The sequence below is a fragment of the Parasteatoda tepidariorum genome, chromosome 5 (assembly GCF_043381705.1).
Source record: "Parasteatoda tepidariorum isolate YZ-2023 chromosome 5, CAS_Ptep_4.0, whole genome shotgun sequence".
Lineage (NCBI taxonomy): Eukaryota > Metazoa > Arthropoda > Arachnida > Araneae > Theridiidae > Parasteatoda > Parasteatoda tepidariorum.
Genome location: NC_092208.1, coordinates 81,155,527 through 81,177,776, shown reverse-complemented (window position 1 = coordinate 81,177,776; position 22,250 = coordinate 81,155,527). Strand labels below are relative to the sequence as shown.

Genomic DNA, 22,250 nt, shown 5'->3' with positions numbered 1-22,250 from the left:
ATAAACTCACGTTTGTGAAAATTGAAACACCGCGAGTGAGCTGAAATTTTCAGGAAATGCAAAGTAGAGCATAATATGCAAATGATTTGAATTTCAAACACGTAGCGCACGCGTATGCTAAGCAGCGCCCTCTGAACGGCGGATGGATCCGAATAAATAGACGGCTGTAGCGAGGCGGTTATGGTTATCGGTGGTTATCTGCTAGTGGTAAACGTTAGCTCAGACGTTACTTATTACGACGTTACTTCGACGAAACAGAGCGAGATTTCAACAACTTACGGAGTTTGAAAGAGGGAGAATCATCGGCCTTCGTGAAGCTGGATTGTTTTATCGTGCAGTAGTCGCTCGTGTGCAGCGTAACAGAAGCACAGTGATGCGTGTTAGGAAGCAGTGGACGGACGAGTGTCAGACAACTCGGAAATCCGAGAGTGGACCCCGAAATGTCACGTCAGCTCGCGATGATAGTCCGCATGGCGCTGACAGATCATACGGCTCCCTCTAGACAACTGGCAGCACAGCGGTCAATAGCTACAGGTGTTTCATTGTGTGCTTCATCAATTCGTAGACGTCAACTGCAGCGTGGACTCCTTTTTGCAGGATCACCATCACGCTAAACCATAGCCGCCTGCGGCTACAATGGGCCAATCAGCATGGGAACTGGCATGCTGATTGGCAGCGTGTCGTGTTTTCTGACGAATCCCGCTTTAATTTGTGGTACCATGATGGCCGCATTCGTGTCAGACACTATGCCGGTGAACGCCACCTTCCGGAGTGCATTATCGAAAGCCACAGTGGACGAACACCTGGAGTTATGGTCTGGGGTGCCATAGCATATCATGGACGATCTCAATTGCTACGAATTGTGGGTAATCTGAAAACCAACCGGAACATCAATTAAGTTTTACAACCCCAAGCTGTTCCCTTCCTTCAAGCCTTTCCAGGCGCTGTATTTCAGCAAGACAATGCCCGTCATATTGCTAGGACTGTTCAATGCTTCCTTGCATTGCGACAGGCACAGATTCTTCCTTGGCCTGCGTATTCCCCAGCTATGTCACCGATTGAACATGTGTGTCATTTCGTTGGTCGGTGCCTCGTTCGTGATCCTCGTCCTGTTGCTTATACAGACGAACTTTGGGTACGCATACAAACTGTATGGAATGTTCTTCCTCAGACAGATATTCAAAATTTGCTTGACTCCATGCCACGTCGTGTAGCAGCGCTTATTGCGGTGCGTGGTGGCTACACAAAATACTGATTTCGATCTCTTGCTATTGTTTGTTTGCTTTGAATGTTTAATAATTTATTTGTACCACTACCACTCAACTGTGTAGTAAATTTCATTCAATTATGACGATTCCTTCATGGTGTTGCAATTTTCACAAACAGGAGTTTAGAAGTATGATCCAGATGGGAAAACTAAAATTTGGGTAGATAAGTAATTATGCCATGAAAACCATAAAATGAAGGTTTCATATGCTTTTTTTAATAAAATAAGTGGGTTATGGAGATATTAAGATTCAAATTTGTATCGAGGAACTCAAATCTGTGCTGACAAGATATTATGAAATCCCAAAAGTAAATGTTTAATGGGATTTTAAAACAATTAACAAAGCCAGAAACATCTACTGTCAAAATGAAAACATCCTCTTGTAGCACTTAATCCTAATCTCAATTCAGTTATTGATTGGTATATTACAGTAGTATAATACCGTGAAAAATCATAAGTGAATGTTCAATACAATTTTTATGACATCTCTCTTCATATAAGCGTGATCCAGTTCGGGAAAATGAACTTAGAGTAGTTAAATAATCATGCCATTAGAACCAAAAAAAAAGGACTGATATGTTTTTTTTTCTCAATAAAATAAATATGCTTCGAGGATGTCTGGATGTAGATTCGTATCGAGAAACTTAAAAATATACTGGCAAATTATTATGAAAACCCAAAAATAAACGCTTAATGTAGTTTTCAAAACAACTAACAAAGCAAGTAACATTTACTGTTCTAATGAAAACATCATCTTGTAGCACTCAATCGAAATCTGAAATACGATAATTTGTATATTACTGTTCTATAAAACAGTGAAAGCTCAAAAGTGAATGTTCAATACGATTTTTAAGAAATCTCGTTACATCGAAGTATGATCCAGATCGGGAGACTAAAATGTGCATAGATAAATAATAATAGCTTTTTCCTCTTCTTCGTCAGCACTGCAGCCTAAAGCAGGCCAAGGCTTTCTCGATTAGCTGCCTCCAGGGAGGGCGACTTTGCGATAGATTTTTCCACCTGTTTATTCCCAACAGTTTTAATTCCTTCTCAACACTGTCCAACCATCTTGTAGCTGGTCTCCCTCTTCTTTTCTCTAGTTCCTTCAATTTTCGAAACGGTAAGTTTCTTAACTAGGTTCAAATCTTCAAGCCGAAAAACGTGCCCCAACCATAGCTTAAATTAATTTAATCTGATATGCATTTACAATGAGATCTAATATGTTTTTACAATGAGAAAATTTAATCCGGAGAGGCCTAGATGTATATTCATACGGAAAATTAAAAACTATGTTGAGAACGTCTAATTTAAGCCTGTAAATAAATATTTAATGGGGTTTTCAAAACAACAATACTCCCAGACATCAGATAACGTCATAAGGAAATCATCTTCTTGTAAGCACTCAAACTAGTTCAGATATTAGTTTATTTCCAGTACCCGCTAAAAAAGTAGAGCAATGATACATACTTTGAAAAAAAATCTTCATAACACAGATATTCAGAAAAGTTTCGAAAAATTCATTATCAAAATTATGCAGAATATGAAAATTACATTATGAAATACGAAAATTATATTATAAAGTGTGAAAAGTATACATTCGGGTACAGCTTTACTTTCACAACATGCATGCAAGATTTAATTAATGTTTCCAAACGCTTGCTACATCTCACACAGCAAAAGTATCCTATTTATTTTTTTTTTGTTTCGGAAGTATTTCTCAAAAATGTGCACTGACAAAAAAGTATAGTCAAACACTACCAGAATATGGTAAAATTTACCGTGTTTCTGGTCCTATGGAAGTACCGAAAAATTCTGTAATATTTACCGAAGTGCTTCAGTAATGTTTTTGGCAAATTGGACAATAAAATATGGTTTTTTGATAAATGATAAAAAATGTAATTTTATCATGATACATTAAAGCGTGACATAAAAACAGTTATTAAGTTTACTTTGCAGATTTGTATTTTCTACTAAATGCGTGGTAATAAGTACTATAATTTTGAAAATTGGAATATCTTGCAAAGCGTTATCATATGATTGGGAAAAATACTAAATAAATACTTCAAATACCGCATATTTCAATTTTATTACCATAATTATATTTTATTTAATTTTTTTTGCCAAAAATAACATTACCATACATGTGGAACTCATACTTGCATGTATTCTTCCTCAGAAAACTAAATTCTCTGAAATACAACATGTTGGTAATAAATTTAACTTTGTGTCCTTTTAAATACCTTTTTCGGTAGGGTAACGTAAATGAAAGGATACATCCATGGTTGAAGTACAGAAGTTTCCATAAATAGCTACACATTGTTGTACTAAAATCAATAAAGGGATTTCACTATTAATTCAATGTCTGTATTTTTATGTAAATAAATTAGAATTCGAAAACTATCTGGCTTGAAATTAGCTCTGACATGCTTAACTTGATACTTTGATTGATACCTTTAAATGATGTAGTAGTTGCATCTATTTTCCTAATTAATATTTTAACTATAAACCGGTTCAAGGATTTATTGGACTATTCTATTGACTATTTCAAGTTACAATGACAAATCAAGTTTCTATGTGAAACATAAATAATACATACACTAACTTACATGTCTTACAACTCATTTCAATTTAGGGTTCAATTTCAAATTACTTCGAATGTGAATGAATTTAAAATTATAATGTATAGCTAAGAAACTAAGTTCAAAATAAAATAAATATATATTATTATTTACATGAAAAATTATATTAATTTTCTTAGTTAGCTTCATTCTTTATTAGTGAAAAATAAAAAGTCTTTTAATCTTTATCTTAAGAAAAGTAATTAACAAATAACTATTAATAATAGAAAAATATTAACAAAATTAAAATATATTACAAGTTTGAATTAAAAATGAGTCATAACTTTAAAATAAATTAAACGTTTCAAATATATTACAGATTTTAAATAAGTCACAAGATTGAAAGCATGTAAAAGTTAACATTGATTAATATATTTCGCTTGACCTTAACTAGACGGTATTGAGATAGGCATGGAATGTAATAGTTCACATTGGAAAATAGTTAAAGGTTATTTTAGAATTGAAATAGCTAAATGCGCATAAAGTTAAAATTGGATTTTATAAAATACTATATTTCTGAATATGTGAAATACATATTTATTTTATTTTAAAATCGTTGTTAAACAGTCGAGTTTAAGATTTTACGAACATCCGAGTTAACTCCATAGTCTTGCGATTTTGAACACAATCCAGGAGACAAAGGAACTCCTCGATCAAGAATTGGTAGGAATTTGCTACCGTGGAGAATTTTTTGATGAAACTATTCCGCATATGAGTTACATGGAGAGGAAAACTACGAAAAACTCCCATGATTAGTCTGACGGCAAGGCAACGCTAACCCATAATATGACAAAGGATATTTTTTGTCAACATAATCAGTGCGAGCCGGGTGCGGAAGTTGGGATTCTAACCGGGTTCAGTTCATTGGAAGTAGAGCGCCCTATTCCCTGAGACACCAGGACGTCCAAGAAATACATATTATTTTTTTAATTTATTTTATAGCCGTCGTCGAACAGCCAAACAAATTTTTCGGTTTTCCGACTACTAATATTCCATTGCGTAGCCTTGCAATTTTTTACTCAATCCAGAAGACAGGGGATCGCTTGGATCATGTATTGTGAGAAATTCGCCTTCATGAACGACTTTTTGCTGGAGCTAACCCACATTTGCGTTACATGGTGGGAAAAACTACGAAAACTATCCACGGTTAGCCTGACTGTGAGGGGACTCTGGCACATCATCCATCTACCACTGGGTATATTTTGCGTCTGCACTGTAATCGGTAAAAGCTGGGTGCGGAAATCGTTTTGACCAGTCATCGCTTGGATTCGAACCCGGTTCACGAAATCGGTAGGCGAGAGCTCTATTGCCTGACATCCCACTGATCCCAAGAACTATATTATTTTATATTTTATATCCGTCGTTTGACAGCCGACCCAGTTTTTGGGTTTACGACTACTAATGTTCAACTCTGTAACCTTGTAATTTTGAACCGATCCAGAAGACAAGAAAACTCCCGGTTCAGTACCCCCCGTGGTATGATTTATAATGGAAACGTGGAGGACTTCGTGATTCGACAGATTTAACGTGCACCAGTCTCCATTTACGACACGGGGAGTTTTCGACGGGCGGGGATCTAACCCAAAAACTCTTTGACATGGACCCAGTGCCCTGCCAACCATGCTATCTCGGCTGTAAGAACTATATTAGAAATGTTTTCGTGTTTAAAGTAAGTTAAAACGGTCCACGTATGTGTGTGTACCTTGGTAGGTACTGCGACATTTAGCGTAGTAGTCAAGTGAAATCTCATAATATCATGAGTATTTAATTTTACAACTATTTAGTAATATTTTTATGTATTTTAATTAATTGTAAAAAAATAAGGTACATGCATACATTTAAAAAATTTAATTTTTTGTGTTTTGTCCTATAATTTTAAAATATTACCCCAAAGAATAAAATATTATTACCAATTAACAAAATGGATGTTGTTTTGTGTTTGAGGGCGTGAGCACCTTATTTGGACTTCATCACACTTTTCAACTGTGTTCAAGAGTAATAGTAAACAGTGCGCATGCGTTGCTACGGCGACTGCTGCTGTTTGGTAATATTTTTAGAATTCTTTTCTTTTTTACTTTTAATTTTGTTATTCATTAAGTTGGTGAGTTTATTTTCGAGATATGCTGCCAAAGAGATGCCATAAATACTTCTTGAGTTGTGAATGAAAGAGAATTTGAACGACATTTTTGTTTAAAAATTAGAAATTCGAACCTAGTAGTTCAAACTGGATCGCTTTCAATACTAATTCAGGAGAATATCACAAGTGAAGGGGGTCCCGAACTGATTGAAACGGTCCCAAAGGTTAAAGTTGAAGCAGGAAAGGGACAAAAAATAGAAAACCAACATTTTTCCAATAGGCGATCACAATTTTTTTCATTTAGTATTTTAAATAAATACTTTTTTGAAGTTTCATTCTTTAACATATAGAGTGGATATTTTCTTACAATTAATGTTGGAATCTTTTCAATAATTATTGATTTCGCTTAGTTTGCATAATTAAGGTAACTTTGAAACTGAGATTTATTGCAGTATTGCATTGTACTTAGATAAGATTTCATATTTTTTTGAAATGTATATTTTTTTCAAACTAATTATTAAGTCTGTATTTAAATGGACCATTCTGTAACAGTATGCATGTTTGTTCCTACTTTCGGTGCAATTTAATATTTTAAACATTTATATCATTTTACTTTTTTAAAACTGGAGGTCCGCGAATGTGTACCTATAAAAACAGCAGCATTACTTTTTTTTTAAGAGAGTATTTTGTAAAGAGATCAGTATACGAAAATGTAAAGCATGCAAAATACAATCAGTTCTTTGCACTATCTGTGAAAAGCTTAGAAACACGAATTTAAATAAAAAATCTCATACTTGTTTTAATTTCTATATATGTCTAATCTTTTTGGAAACTTAATTAAGAAAAATGCATTTTCTTAATTATAAAAATTCATTCTTAAATTAAACACTTAAACAAGCATTGGAAAATAAAAATTTAAAAAAATACTTGGAATTGCTGTGGGACTTTCTTTTAAGATAAATATTTTCAAACTGCAGTCATGATTAATGAAGTATAACATGCTATTTCTCCGAGGACAAAATTTAATATTATGTTAAATGACAAACTAAAAATAAATAAAGTTATTCTTTTTAATTAAAAATCGCATTCTTATTTTTTTTCCTTCTCTTTATTACTTTCCGACAAACACTGCAAAGTATGATCGTCACTTCCAAACTACTTGTTTTTTTTAAACTACGAAAAGAAAACAACTAAACACTTGAAGACGAATAAAAAAAAGGACTGAAATACGCAACTTAGTTTAAGGTTTAGAATATTAATTAATTGCCTTTGACGTAATTTTTAACTGACGCTCAAAAACATTAATCTTACTATCTAAATATGTATTCTCCATAGACATTCTTAAAATATAGCCTGAAAGTACTAAATTTTTATCGAAACAAATGTTTTTTTTTATTTCTTAAGCAAAAAAATGTTGTGAAATCAGCTGTCCAATATAAATTTTTTTTAAATGTTTACAAATAGAAATTTAGAACATTCGAGTTAGTGACATTTTAATTATTTTAATTAATAATGTTGCTGTCAGAAAATATAGATAATGTTATGATTAAATTTTATTTATAATTTGATTTATATAACCATTCAAATGTTTGCAATGTTTTGAAACTTCTTGAGTGGTAAGTAACGTTCTAAAAATATATTCTCAATTATATTTTGTCTTGGATTAGCGATTAACGTTGCAGATATTCATGTAAAAAATTTGCTTAGATAAATATTAAAAAACCAAAGATATCTAATACTTTCAACAATTTAAAAATTGTTGAACCAATTTCTGGTTTACGGCAACTAATGTTCAACTCCGTAGACTTGTCATTTTAAGCTTAATCCGGAAGACAAGGGAACTCTTAAAACAAGCATTGGGAGAAATTTGCCTTCGTGGAGGACTTTTTGATAGAACTAACCCGTATTTGCTTTACACAGAGCGGAAAAAAAACGAAATACTCCCACGTTTAACCTTCTTGCAAGGGAAATCTAACCAATGATCTGAATTTTGATTTGAATTATTTTTGCTGGAGTTGTCAAGCTTTGCCACTCTCACCATTTGCATTTAAATAAAACCTTCACCTTTTACTTAAAAAGTCATAAAATTGAAGCTAATCATTAAAGTTATTGAGCGTGAAGTAAGAAACAACAAAACCGCAAGCTTTAAAAGATGGAAAGCAGCTACATCGTATTTTCCATCTTGCTCTACAATCGATTGAAAACATTTCTACAGTAACGGAACCTATTGGATATGTTGAAGAAATATCCTTATCTTAATTATGATTCATCGTAATTGAAGAATTTTTTTTTAACTTGAAACTAGCTGATTTCCCATGTTCTTCAAATGGGCAAAAAAAATTAAGCAATTATGTAGCAATTGCCGACCAGGTGGCCGAGTGGTTAGCGTGCCTGGCTGCGGAGCCGATGGTTGTGGGTTCGAATCCTGCTCAGGGCATGAATGTTTCTTTCTCTCTGTGTTCTATGCCCTTTCTCCTTTATGTGTGATTGTGTGAATGTGTACCGCCCTATAAACGGGTTTGTGGTTGTGTGACGTGGGCGACGCTGCTCCACCGCCGTGGCTTCGCCACAGGTGCCCACTGGGTAGCGAGAAGAGAGTAGCAATTCTGGCATTAAGAGGCCAATGAGACAATGCATCCCAAGTGCCGGCCATTAAGAAAAAAAATATATCAATTTAAACGACACTACAAATTCCTGCATAAAACTAAAAGACATATGCCAGCACAATCAATAAAGCTGAACTATTTCCATTTTTATTATTGTATTTACCAGTGACTTTACGTTATTAGATTAAGAAATACTTGTTAATAATAATAATAAAGAAATACTTGTTAAAAAATACTTGTTAGTAGTTCATTCTATTTAAATAAAGATAAACTGTGTTCAGAATCATTTAACATTGGTTGTTGTTCGTGGCTTACTCATTACAGTCAAAATATTACAGAACGGGCAAAAAATACCTTTTTCTCAATTAAAGCTACAAGTAAGGAAATATCATTTATGTAATTATAAAAGTATTTGAAAGACAAAAAAGTCTGCAGTAGTGTTATTTTTATTACTAGCAAATTCTAAGCCAATGGAAAAGCTCTATATTTTGCAAGGCGCTGCCGAGCTGAACGATCTATCCACGGTTAACCCTATGCAAAGAGAACTCCAACTCATGATGCGTGTCTACCACTGAGGATATTTAACGCCCATACCAAGGTTGGTGAGATCACGGAGCATAATCTCTACCAACCATCCACCGTTGGGATTCGAACCTCTGTCACCTCCAAGCCTTTTATTTTACTATTATTTATAATATTATTAAAATCCAGAATCAGTGCCGAAAATAACGCGAATGAAATTTTGTTAATTTAATTACAAAAATTTAACCATTAGCTTAACTATGGCAATGAGGCATAGAATTTGAGAATTTAGGCTTCACTTAAAAAAAAAAAAAAACACAAATTCATATTATGTCGTTGTAAAAATTCTCCAAAACTTGAAACAAATTGAATTAAAATTTTAATTCAATTATTATAATTTTAATTAACTGTATATATACAAGTCTAAAAATTCTTAATCTTTCAAATTATTTTTACCTAGATCAGAATTTATTAAATTTGGAATTGGTAAGATTGGGTGAGTACAGAGTTTTTAATTAGTTTAAATTCGGAATTTTGAAAGGCATGTGGTGAAAGAAATTACAATTTCCTTCAAACAAATGACAAAGTTTCATTTGGATTTTTAAATTAAGTTAATTAAGTTGCCCACAACAATTGTCTAAAACAGTTTGTAAGGGCAATCTTAGTGGGAAAATAAAATATTTTTATGCAAATCAGTTTGAGCTTGGATTCTTGAAATCAACTGAAGTATTATAACAATGTTAGTTTAAAGCAATATTTGCAATTGTAAGTAATTTTTCATTAACTGAAAAACTATTTTATGACATAGTAAACTGACATTTTAAATTTTTCGTTTAATTTCTTGTATTTATTTTCAATGATGTTTTGTTAAAATTAGTACAATTTACATAGATCTACACTGTAAAAATCCGGAGAAAAAATAGCTAAATAGCAACTTATATAGAATTCTATCCGCACCATACAGGCCCACTTTATAAAGCCGTTTTGTTCTGTATAGCTTAGTACATATTGTAGTTGAGAGGGGTAATTGGTCAATCTCATGAGCAGCTGAATGGGGGTTCGAATTACAGGTTTGATACTTAAATATTTCTTTCTTTCCTTCAATACATGAAGCGTTTCTAGTATCCTAACACTTTTCAATCGGTGACACTGAACTCTAAACATACGAAACTATCCTTCACGCAGAAGTGGCTCAGCGCAAACAGAACTCCAATGTCTGTTTAAATTTCGTTTTTATGGATTAGAAACTATGCTAGTCGTAAATGGTTACAGAACCGTATAGTTTTGAATTTAAGGATTTTTAACCGCATCAGTTGTAAACTATTTTAAAACCATGAAAGGTTAAAAATCTCCTTAACCAGAATCGGATGAACAGACTGCTGAAGGTTATTTTACCGTAATTTTAGAATGAAAATTGTAGCAGTGTAATGAAGGATTTCACATTCAATACGATTATCAAATAAAAGGACAATTTTCAATCGGTGTCACTGAACTCTAAACATTCGAAACTATCCTTCACGCAGAAGTGGCTCAGTACAAACAGAACTCCAATGTCTGTTTAAATTTCGTTTTTATGGATTAGAAACTATGCTAGTCGTAAATGGTTACAGAACCGTATAGTTTTAAATTTACGGTTTTTTAACCGTATCAGTTGTAAACTATTTTAAAACCATGAAAGGTAAAAAATCTCCTTAACCAGAATCGGATAAACAGACTGCTGCCGGTTATTTTACCGTAATTTTAGAATGAAAATTGTAGTAGTGTAATGAAGGATTTCACATTCAATACGATTATCAAATAAAAGGAAAATTTTCTTTGCAAAAATAATTACATTGAGCAAACTTAGAATTTCTAAATATTCTCTAAAAATATCTCAGCATTCCAAAAAAACAGAAACAAAGTCAGTAATTTGATGTTACTAAGTCAGTCATTAAAACTTGATTTTCCTTCAAAAGGTTTTTAGAATTAATAGAATTCATAAAAAAAAAGAACTCTGTGACTGCTCTTTGTGTACTTAAAATTTATTTTAAATTTATTTTATACTTAAAGAGAAGCACTTAAGCCTTTGAAGTGGGCATTAATTTACACGCTTCCGAACATTGTTTGACTAACATAAATTTCAATGCATCCAATTTATAACAAATTAAACATACAATGAAAGCACTTCAGTTTAAAATTGTTTAAGAAATAGAATGAATACGAAGCTGTTAAAAAAAACTCTTTTATCTTTCTGTTTTATTTTTGTTTCACGTTAAACAGCTTGCTAACAATCAATTGCAAATTAAATAAATCAACATTTCGTTTCAATATGAAATAGGCTTTAGCGTTCAAATTATATTTAAATACTGGATAAAATTTGTTTAAACACTAAGGGTAATAAAAATGTGTAAAATTTATACATAGGCAAATAAGTGGGATAATCGGAAAAAGAAACGTAACAGCTGATAATAAAAAATATTTTTAATGTTGTAGGTTAGATTTAATTAGAAATTTTGCTTCAAATTCTTTGAAAAAAGTTAATTAGTCTGTTGTACCTCTATCGTAAACTATGGATTTGCTTTTTAAAGTTTTTTTATGATACATAAATGGTATTTCCAAGAATCTAAATCAAGTCAATATTGATTGTGATCATGAATCCCCCCCTTAAAATCCTACAGATCTATCAAGGAAAAAATCTTGTTAAATGAAGAGCATTCTTGATTCTTGGAAAAAAATGGTTGTTCGGAGAAAATAGAGCGAAAGAAATAAGTTGAAGTTCATTGAAGAAAATTATTATCCAAATTGAATTCTTCAAATTGATGAATATCAACTAATGTTAATCAAGTCGTAAACCAACTTCACAGAGAATCAGTTTAGATTGATAATAAAAAAAACATTTCTTATGTCTGAAGCGCCAATTAGAATTAGTTTTTACAACAAAATGGGTTAGTAAACAATAAAATAAATATTAAAAAAATAAACTGGACGGTCTGGCTGCAGCGCACCAGGTTCCTCAAAATGTTACGTTTCTTTTTGTTATCATTAACGTTTTTTTTTCTTTCGTGAACCCACTCGAATGAAACTCGTCATTCAGGTATTAGTAGGGCAGATTTGGTGGCTACTCTTTCAGAGACACTATATTAGGTGAGCCAACGTTGCTCCCACAATAAGGAAAGATAGTACAGAGAATGAAAGAACATCCATGCCTTGACTGGGGTTCGAACCAAGGACCTTTCTGATGTAAGGTCCACTCCCTGATATAAGAATTAATATAAGATATTTATTTTAATAAATATTGTATGTTTAATAAAAAAAAAGTTTCATATAATTGTACGAAGTTAAGTCAAAAGTTTTTCTATTGGAGCAGTTTCAAATAATACTCTGTTAATCCCTATATTTATTTTTAACGTACAGAGCTCTGCAAGTTCACCAAGAACATTTTCAAGGAAAATAATGAACCTTTTCCAACCCATTGACTCTTGACTAAAGTATTCAACAATTTAAAATAAGTTGAAAAATTTGATCAGAAAAATGTGCAAATGGACTGAAGAGTTGTAAGGCTTCGTTACTATGGCAACAAATGATCATTCTCTTCTCTTACATTTCAGGTATTCTGTAATGAAAGCAGCACTTTCTTGCATTAACGCATAATGATGCAGCGTTTTAGAAGCGAAAGTAGTTTCTGCCTAGGTGGCTATGTATATTTGAAAGAGGTTTGCTTCTCTTTTAGCTCTGTAAAAGTTCTCTATCTGACTCAACTTTTGCAAGTAATCGAAACTTTCCATGTGGCTTTTAAAAGCTTTGCTCCGATGTACCTAATGACAAAGTCAATTCAAACCAGGAATACAAATGTCTGCATAAAAATTTTTATGATCTGCAGAACGAATAAAATAACGTTCATTTAACTTGAAATAAATTTGTCGCTGAAACTATTTAGGAAGTGACAGGAAATGTACATTTTTTAATATGTTTTACTTTTGAAGTCAAAAATAAAAATAAAAATTTGATTTTTATTTTACATTTACATGTACAGTGCGCGAAATAAAAAAAGGATCGCCTTGAATAACTTTTTGATTTAATGACCGGATCTTCACGTTTCCGGAATCACTATTACAGGCTCAAAGGCGTGACCTTAACTATGCTAATTATTTAATACTGACGATATTTAAATTACAAAATCAGACACAAAAACGTACTTTCTTTGAATAAACATAACTTTTTTTCGATGGAGTAGAATTTCTGACCCGCAAAAATAGAGACTATCTGGGAAGTAGGGTCACAATAGTTTGGTCAAGAGAGCTGTCCAAGGTTTTGATCCCTTTAAGTTGAGTTTACTTTTAGCATATTTCACCGAACCTCGAGAACATTTTAAGCGAATGGAAATTTTTTGCGCGTAATTATAAAATTCGTTTATCTAAACGTAATTCCGTATGCAAAAGATAATTTTTACTATAAATTTGTTATTTTTAATTATTTTATTTCTTAATAGTCGAAAAACTTTTAAATTGTAAAGCATAAATTTTTTAAAAATTATATTTTAAGGATTTCAATTTTGAATAGCAAAATGCGAAATATGAATTTATTCTGTCATATAGTTTCTGAGATACTGAATTTTGAAAAGAACGAATTTTAAAAATTCGATTTCTCAGGAACTATTCGACCGATTTAGCTCACATTTTGTATTTTCTCATTTAAGAATACATTCTTTAGAATGATGTGAAACAATATAATTCTAATTTTTTTTTATTATTATTAAATAAAAAAACAACAAACAGTAAATACTTAGTAAAAGTAATTTTTTGCATTTAATTATCTTTTTCTAAACTAAGTTTATAGTTGTGTGCACTGTTCTTAAATTCGCTCCAACAATTTTCGAGCAATGGCAATCGCCTATTGTCCTTGCTCGGCCATCGCTTCACCAGCTCATCTTTTGGATTGCATTGGTGCCTCTATGAGGCAACTGATGAATGATGGAGAGACTGTTTATGACTTTCTGATGCGACATGATCTTCTGGACTTGGTCTAGGGCCCTAGACCAAGGGGATAAGTAACAACAACACAATTTTTTAGATGTAACGAAATACATTAAAAGTAAAATTAACAGTAAAAATTGTGTTGTATTTTTTCTATATGAGAATTGAACCATTCACAAGCAGTTGGTGCGGCTAATCAACTCAATGGCACAGGGCACCCGCTCAGTATTCACCATCTTGCCAAATTTGATAAAATCATGAATTTAGCGAAAAAATTTGTTTTGGCGAAAGGTTTGGAAGACTATTTTTCTACCGAAAAGAGAAATATATATTATTCCTAGCTCTTGAAAAAAAAGAAGATAAAAGGAAGGGTCAAAAGGAATTTTTTTGGACAAATCTTGTCTTTTTTTATTCGATTACAAGTATTTTCTGTTACATACGTCGCATCACCAATTAAGGTTACATTAAGTTCAGATAATGTAAGCGACAAGAGCGATAATCTCATCATGAGTCAAATTACCGTAAAATGCAGATTACCACTTTCGTAGACTAAACACGCGATATCGCGAGACCATTTTTTCTTTCTTTTTTTTCTTCCTTTTTTTCCCTCTTACAGGTTGTGGCTATAAAGCAGATTGGTACCTAGATGCATATAATCATCCAACTATTTTTACAGGAAATATGTTTCGTGAGAATAACATATGCAATAATGTAATATGTTGCTTCGGGTTTTTTCTTATATTACTGCTTCAGTCTAAGAAGTTATCGAAAATTAGCCCAAAAAGTCTTTTCCTAAAAGACGGTAAAACAACATAGACATTTTTCATCTTCTCTCCAATTCATTGCTCATTTCCATCTGCAAAAGGACTCCTGATTTGAATTCGCAGATTTTAAAATAATTCAATTTATAGTAAATTTGTATTTTGATTAAAAGTTTTCAATGAGAAAAAATCAACTATAAAATATTTTTACTTTATTTCATTTTATAACCATCGTTGAACAGCAGACCAATTCTTTGGGTTTATTTCTATTAATGTTCAACTCCGTAGCCTTATAATTTTAAACCCGATTCAGATGACAAGGCAACTCCTGGATCAAATATTGATAGAAATTTGGCTTCGTGGAGGACTTCCTGATGGAACTAGTCCGCCTTTGCGTTACATGGTGAGGAGAACCACGGAAACCTTCCAAGAATAGCCCGGCGGAAAGGGGACTCTAACCCATGATCCGTCTACCTCTCAGGATGTTTTACGCCAGCACTTTTTTCTGTGCAAACCAGATGCGGAATTCGTATCAACCAGCCATCGCAGGGATTCGAACGTTTCATCTCGTTGGAAGGCGAACTCTCTATCCCCTGACCCATCATGGCTCTATTATAAAATGTTGTAAGATTTGCCTTTAGCTAAAAATATTGAAATTTGGCTAAATGCTTTTCATATTTGGATAATAATTTAAATTCCAAAATAAGGGCTCTGAATTGGATTCTTTGTTTTGAGAAAACTAATTTGTAAAATAGTAAGTAATTTAGATTTTATAAAAATTGACATTGAAACAGAAATATAAATATCGCATTGCAGTGTTGAAAAGAAAGCCATAACGCTTAAAACTCTGATCTCACAGGGTATTTTTAACACAAATTATTATTAACACCATTAGCTTATTATTAACACCATTTTTCGAACCACTTCTATTCATTACCTTGAAAAAATATTCCAGTATTCATTTTTATATAAATTTCAGTTAGACGCATTGCGTAGTCTAAAACATAAAAATAAATAATTATTAAAATATTAGAGAAAAGTTTTAATTTGTAGTAATATAATAATAATTAATCATTATTCAAAAGTATTACTCTTAATTTATTTTGTAAGAACAGTGTTTTTTTTACCGTATTTTCATCAGTCTTATACGTAAAATAACTGCAGCTAGAAATTCAGTTACACAACTTAAATTCAGAAAGATTCTGATAAATTTTTTGTCTAAAATTATAATTAAAGTTTTATTTTCTTAACATTTTTTTAGCATTTCCAAAGCTAAAAAATTTTTATAACCAATACAATTAAATTATTAAAAGAGAACTTCCCTTACAAAAAATAAAGTGTTTTTGAGGTTGACACATTTTAAAAAGTACGCCTGAGGTAGAAAATAAGGTTATGTTTTAGAGCAAAAAATTATGTCTGCTAATTTTAACCTCAATTTCAATCTCATTTACACCTCATAAACTTATCGTTACATCCCCATATATAACGCAGCAATAATTTCAGTTGAGATTGGTAGAAATTATTCACACCTCAAATATATTTATTTGCTAAAAGTATAGAAAAAAATACTCGTATACCTGAAACATAGCCTCGCTAAGCTGGTTGCTCTGAAGTAGACTTCCATCAACCTAAAAACAACCTCACGTGTGAATAAAACAACCTCATGCACCATGATTATACAGAGCGAAAAGTTGATCTTATAAGGCTGTTTTTAAAGCCAACTTCAAATAAACCTTAAATCAATCTTGATATCTCACAATAAACTCAAATAAACCTAAAAAACACTTAAAATTTTTGTAAGCGTTAACGCATATACCAACTCATAAATGGACTTCATATCAACTAAACTACAAACGAAAGCAAGTTTTGTTTTAATTAAATTTAAACATCAAATACATCGTAATCAATCATTTATAATTTATTTATATTAATTCAGTGTCTTATTTGATTAAGTTTTGTTTATCCAGAGCAGGAAATGGAAAATGAGCGAGATATAATTATCTATAGCATCTCCAATTCTCAACTTGTCTCAAAATTCCGCAGTTTTTAATAATTTATTTAGAGTTGAGTATTTCAAGAATTTTAGCGGGGAAGTTTAGCTGAGGGTTAATTAGTAGATTCAAAAGGTAAATAAATAAAATGTTAAATAAGTCGGCATAAGCTGCCAAGAACTTGCGCAATTTAATTAGCCCGAGAAACTTTAACTAGACTACTTTCGGAACAAGAAACAAAATCAATAATTCGAGATCCCGCATGTTCAAGTTTATAGGAGGTCTTCAGTTTAAAATCTAATGTATTCTATTTATTTTCTTTTGACATTTATTTTTATTAGCGCTTATGGTGTCTCGTGTTTAATTTCAGTCTTAATTATTAAGTAGACAAAACAGTTATGTAAGTACTAAAATCGTCTTAAACTAATTTTTAACTTTCGATTATTTTAATCCATTAGCTAAGAAATGGTTTTTTAGAAGAACATTTAAAAAAGTTATAATTTCAATATAAATTTGATATATTATTTCAGTTTCAAACATAATTCAGTTTATTTTTTCGACATTTACCAATATAGAGTTTTTTTGAGATCTCATGAATTATATTCTTAGTAACTAAATAGGTTAATCTCTAAGCAGATAGTAAAACAGTACCTAGCTTACTTCCGTTCTGTGATTTGTTTTTTTCGTTTCTCGCTAGCAGCGTCCCGGAAGTTGCCAATACTTGGCGACTATTCTGCCGCAGATCCCGATACGGAAATTTTACCTGAATGTTTGTTGCTTTAACCTACTACTGACAATTTTTAAGAACATTTTAAAAAGTATTTAGAAACACAGAAATGATCTTTTTAGCATATATTTGAATTGTTTTCTTTTTGTATCAAAAACTTTTATGAACAAAAAAATTTTTATCAGGTAGTAATAAATATTATATCAAATTCTTATAATTAATATTATGAGTCGTTGACAATGTTTTTCTTTCCTAAAAGTTTCCTTTGACTTTTCCAAAATAAAAGTCAAAAGCAGACTTTTCGTAATATCCATGAGAAAAATGTTAATTTGTTTAACTTTTACGAGTTAAACATGTCTCTTAACTGATAATATTTTTCTAATTCGGCCAATATGTTAATCAATACATTTGTACTGAGCGAAAAACATGAAACATAGTACTTAATCCTTGCAATGTTTATTTAATGTACAGTGTGTAAAGTAAAAAACGGACCACTCTTAATAACTTTTGATGTAATGATAGGATCTTCGCGTTCAAGAACTGAATCTTGACGGCTGAAGGAGGTGACTTCAAATGTGCTAATTAATAAGTACAAACGATGTTTGAAACTATGAAATCAGACACAAAACCGTACTTTTAGAAATAAGCGTTTTTTTCGAAGGATAAAAAATTTAATAATTGTGTACAAAAAATGTTCAATTCGCTTAAAAAGTTCTCGAAATATGGCGAAATATGCAAAAAGTAAAGTTAACATTAAGGGGTAAAAACTTTATGCTAAAACTATTATGGCCATATTTCCCATAATGCGACTACTCGTAACTTCAAATATCGCCTGCACTTAATAATTAGCATATTTGAATTCTGTCATTAAGATTGAGTTCTAGAACGTGAAGATAGGATCATTAGATCAAAAGTTATTCAGGGTGCTCCGTTTTTTTCACGCACTGTGTACGTCCATTTTTTTTAAAAGCCTGATTTTACGTATATATATATATANCGTCATTTTCTAAGGCATCAGTTGTTCGCATACGTGAAATAAGTATATAGAAATCTATAGTATTTAATAAAATTTATATTGAATTTATAGTAGTATATATATATATATATATATATATACTGAATAATGCCAACTGTAACATCAAACAACTTTAAATCAATTAAAGTAAATTACATTTAAAATTAATCTTTGATCTTTAATCTTAATGTTTGCTTAAGATTTCATAAAAAATATTTTTTACAATTAACTGAATTTGTAAAAGCAACTATCGTTGTAAATTTTTAGCATAAGCAAATAAATTTCCAAGATTTGTTATAAAGTTCTTTAAAATAGTAATCGTTGAAAATATCCAAAAACTAAACCAAACATTAAAATTCAATGTTTGCGTACAAAAAGAGTTTCAGATTATGTTTATCTTAAAACTTTAACGTTTTTGGAAATTTGATTTTTTCTTTGGAATTTGTAGTGACTCTTGCAAAAAAGTTGTTTATTGAAGGTTCAAAAGAGTCGCCCTCACCCTTGCAAACATTCCTTAAAAGTTTTTTTCCGGGGGGGGGGAGTAAGCTAGAATGCGAAATACATTAAATTTATAAATTACAAAATAATAAATAAATAAAAAAATCGAAAAAAAAATTCTTTCATGGGAAATTTTTAAGAAATTTCCCACCTTTTAGAAGAAAGTAATTATTTCTTTTGACATTTTCGTTACAAATACGTAAAAACAAGTAAAAGTGTTAAAGTGTAATTTAAAATGTAATGGAGTACAAGTAAAAGTACTACTTTTTACTTTTACTTTCCTTACAAGTAAGTAATGAAAGTAAAAGTATTGCCATGTATGGTCAAATATCAGTATTTAGGTTGGGAAAAGACCAATAGATTATCAAAATCTGAGGAATAATTATCGAATTAGTTCGAATTAAAAAAATGGCAATAAACAACTTAAATAATAAATCTGAGATACGTATCTAGAAGCTTTTCCACAAATTTAAAATCCTTTTCGATTCTTAAAGCAATTCATATGTTTTTTATTATTAATGATTTCTCTCAATTTAACAAAGTTATTAGTTTTTCTTTTCTTTTTAATAATATATATATACATACTTGTGATTTCTTTTCTTTTTCTATAAGCATTCAAAAAATATGTATTGAATCTGGGAAAATACAAAACGGTCTGCATTGTATTAAATAAATAATGGCAATAAACTGAAGCGGTAAGATAACACTTGATTAAAAATTTCATTAGTTTCAAATAAATGCAGTCAAAATAAAAGTCAACATGTTTCAAGCGTTGAAAAATAATTCCCTGACGTGGATGGGTAGAAACAAAAGTGATTTGTAATAATAAACATAAAGTTTCATACGTAAAATAGAAAACAAAGATGAGACAAAAAAGAAAACCGCACTAGTCGATAGCGAAGCAAAAATAAAAATGGTAAAAAAAAGCAGAACAAGGAAAACCACTGTAGCTGAGAGATGCAAATCGGGGTAAAATACATTTCCATGAGCTATGGAGATGGTGAGGAACTATTGCCATCAGTGGTCAGATAAATGAAACACGATTCCGTCTGAGCTGATGTGACTGGTGCTGAAATAATTTTGGCATTGTCGAAATTGGATTCATGTCCAAGAATCCAACAATGCGTAGCGATTGATGATTTATCGTAATCTTGATAACATACATATCTATCGTATTCCTTAAATCTAAATTTTAAAAAGCGTCTGGTTTGTACGAACTGGCCAATGTCACACATTTGCATATTTTTGAAGCCAATTTTTCAGCCAAAAGTTGAATATTTTTGAAGCAAATTTGAAGTCAAAAGTTTTTTAATCAAGTCTGTATGATCTTTGTTAAGTCTGTATGGTCTGCATAAACCTGGGTGGCAAAGTGATGGAGGACATAACTCTCAACCTTAGGCTGAGTAACCATAATGGTTATATCTCTCCTCTATAAGTGTTTATCACTCATTATAAAGCCATATTTTATTTTTAATTTTACCAATATTTTTTCTAAAGCGCTCCAGCAAAAACTCTTGAGAATTTTAGCTTTTCCATAGAGCTAAAAAACATGGCAAATTTTACCATAATCTGGTTGTTTTGACCATATTTTTTTTCTCAGTGTAGTAAAACCAAAATTTTAAAGTAAACTTAGAAAATGACGCAGACAACTCAATAGTAATAGTACAAACGAAACTTTTTGAACTTACGAAACCTAAACTGTCAGCAAAGTCTAGATGGGATAAGAAAGTCATCTAAATTTTATGAGGTTTCGTTCGAAAAAACTTTTACGCTGCAGGAGATTCAAACGAAAGATAGGACTTTCTCATCCTGAAGGTGTCGACATTTTGAAGTCCATCTTGTTTGCAAGTTAAAAATGTCAAACGTCGAAAGAAGTTGAAACTGCCCTCACAAACAATTTTATCTCTATTCAGCCTGTTAAACTTTAGTACTATGTTACCTACAGCATTTTACAGTTTTATATGTTTAGGTGGTTCAGAAAGATTCTTAAGAACTTGCTGCTCTAAACTATTTGAATTCTCAGCTATTTTTCTCGCAACAGATAATTATTAAAATAAATGCAAAACAATATTTTGTTCTTTAGAGGTTAGCTTAAAGTAATTTAAAAAGAAGAAGGTGGGATTTGAAAGGATTTTATCATCTTTCGTTACATTTAAATATTAAATTCACTTGGCTTATATTTAAGGGAAAGAATATCTGTTATTTAAAAGTAAATCATTATGATAAAAACCTTTCATTCTTATGCCTGTAATATTTAAAAATGTAGTTTTTAATGAATATTTTAAAAAAATTCGAAATAAATACGACTCTGCATATTGTTTTGCATTAAACTAAATATTTCCACCAATACAAAGATTTAATCTAAAGAAAATAAAAAATAAAAACATTATAAATGCGATTTTTTAATGAGATTTAATAAAAATACTTTCTTAAAATTATACAAATTCCATGAAATCAAAGACAGGAATCACAAAACTTCTTTTGGAAGAGTTTTTTGGAAATAAATGTAAGGCAAAAATATTTGTTGTTCACTCTTTAATTTGACGATAAGAATATAAATACGAAATTTCTAGTTTATTAGTGTAATGGCTTTAAAATTCAGTTGTAATATGAAATGTCTTGTTAAAACTTAAAGTTCTGAAATATAAAACGGATTTCAAATACGCTATTCAAATAAAGTAAGAATAAAAGTTGATGAAATAATTTGATAGAGTAATTTTTGCATAATTTCTAGAATTTGACAATATATACAACTTTGAATTTTATTCTAGTAGTAAGGATATTGTTTTTCGCAATTTTGCAATTTATTAGAATTTTAATTTTAAAAAAATTTGTATAATTATTTACATAAAACTAAGAGAAATTTTTAAATTCAATTTCAAATTTTTTGATTTAAATGCTTTGTTGACATGTTTAAATACATGTTCGACAACGATTTTGCGAATTCAGTTTTAAAAATATGTATATGTATAATATTTTTAAGTTTGGCTTTAAACATTTTTTTTCAAGCTCACAGGCATGTAAAAATATCGAAAGAAAATTATGGGGGAAAAAGAAGCGACACAAAGAGTTTTTTTAAAGATTAAAACTGCAGATTGACTCATAATAAATGTAATTTGTATAATATCTGAACATATGTCGCTAATCAAAAAAATTGTCTTAAAGCATTCAAATTTTCAGTTATGAAAGATTTATATATATATATATATATATATT

At 30.8% G+C, this 22,250-nt stretch overlaps 1 protein-coding gene and 1 long non-coding RNA gene across 5 annotated transcripts in view; one reads left to right on the top strand and one right to left on the bottom strand.

The window, feature by feature from the left end:
• LOC107456822 (dopamine D2-like receptor) overlaps positions 1–22,250 on the bottom strand; it is a 412,581-nt gene that overhangs the window by 145,542 nt on the left and 244,789 nt on the right. The window lies entirely within an intron of this gene.
• Positions 1–22,250, top strand: part of LOC107456823 (uncharacterized) — a 63,490-nt gene that overhangs the window by 34,146 nt on the left and 7,094 nt on the right. The gene's annotated exons all lie outside the window — the stretch shown is intronic.